We start from the raw sequence: 1,850 nt of genomic DNA, 5'->3' as shown, positions 1-1,850 counted from the left end.
ATTAAATCTCAGTGCTTAATATTAAAATGACATGCTTTCATGTATGTTAATTTCTTTGCTTTGCAAATTCCAAAATTTCATTAAAACAGGATTTTCCTGAAGAATTTAAAAATCATTCACATTTTACATCTAAAGAGAGAATTCTAAAGTGGTTGCATGTAAAGACAGTTATTTTTACTACAGGCTATATTTAATCATATCATTTCACGGGACTTTTTGAAATTCTCTTTCAAGAGCTTTTCAAAAATTCTAATTCCATGCTAGTTCACGTTAATGTTTTTGTATCTTTCAGCATTCAATTAGAGAATAAGACCTCTCTTTATTTTATTGTTATCTTTATTTATTTATACATGTGTATATCTGTATAGGCCAACGCCATCTGTGGGTACCCACTGATTGTTGGGAATCAGATATGATGAAGCATAAAATGAGAGAAGCAAAAAAAAAAAATGAAATGCTGGGTAGCAGAAACAGGATGAGGGGCCGACTTTTACGCAAAATCTTATGCTAAAAAAAATATAAACTCTCTTTTGAATCTGAGAATGTAAGTGAGTTGGTTACTTTTCTATTCCTGTTAAACACCATGACCAAGGCAGTTTTAGGAATTGATTTTTTTTCCCTACAGTCTAGTCGCTACCCCTTCTCAGACACCCACCCCAACACTGATCTCCATCCCATACCTCCTACCCCATCTCCAAGAGGATGGCCCACACCTTCACACCCACCCCACCTGACCTCCCCACTCCCTGGGACCTCAGGTCTCTCAAGGGTTAGGTGCATCTTCTCTCACTGAGGCCAGACCAGGCATTCTTCTACTATATATGTGTCAGAGGTCTCCTCATGTCAGCCAGTGTAGTGTATGCTGCCTGGTTGTTATCTCAGTGTCCAAGAGATCTTGGCTAGGTGAGACTGCTGGTCTTCCTATGGGGTCACCCTCCTCCTCAGCTTCTTCCAGCTTTTCCCTAATTCAACCACAGGGGTCACCAGCTTCTGTCCATAGGTTAAGTGTCAGTATCTGTACCTAACTTTTTCAGCTGCTTGTTGGGCCTCTTGGAGGACAGCCATGCCAGACTCCTGTCTGTAAGTACACCTTAGCATCAGTAACAGTGTCAGGCCCTGGAGCCTCCACTGCTCAATCCCAATCTGGGACTATCACTGGACTTCTTCTCCCTCAGGCTCTTCTCCATTTTTGTCCCAGCACTTCCCCTAGACAGGAACAATGCTGGGTCAGATTTCCTGACCTTTGGATGGCAATCTCAATCCTGCACCTGATGCCCTGTCCTTCTACTAGAGATAGATTCCACAAGCACCCTCTTCCCACTTTAGGGCGTTTCATCTAAGTCCCCTCCCTTTGAGACCGGAGACTCTCTCACTTCCCAGGTCTCTGGTACATTCTAGAGGATGCCCCCCCCCCCCACCTCCTACCTCCTGAGGTTGCCTATTTTTGTTCTTTCTGCTGGCCCTCAAGGCTTTGTCCTGTCCCACCTCAATGACTGATCATGTTCCCCTTACCCCCTTCCTGTTTCCTCTCCCACCCAGATTCTTCCCACTCTCTGCACCCTGTGATTGCTTTCTTCTCCCTTTCAAGTGGGATTGAGGCATCCTCACTTGGGCCCTTCAACTTGTTAACCTTCCTGGGTTTTGTAGATTGTATCCTGGTTATTCTGTACTCTTTTTTGGCCAATATTCACTTATTAGTGAGTATATATCATGCATATCTTTTTGGATCTGAGTTACCTCAAACAGGGTGATATTTTCTATTTCTACCCATTTGCCTGCAAAATTCATGATGTCCTCTTTTTTTTTTTTTTTTTTTTTTTTTTTTTTTGTGGGATAATAAGTACTTTTAT

Source organism: Mus pahari, chromosome 3, assembly GCF_900095145.1.
Source record: "Mus pahari chromosome 3, PAHARI_EIJ_v1.1, whole genome shotgun sequence".
NCBI lineage: Eukaryota > Metazoa > Chordata > Mammalia > Rodentia > Muridae > Mus > Mus pahari.
Note: the sequence above shows the minus strand (reverse complement) of the source record.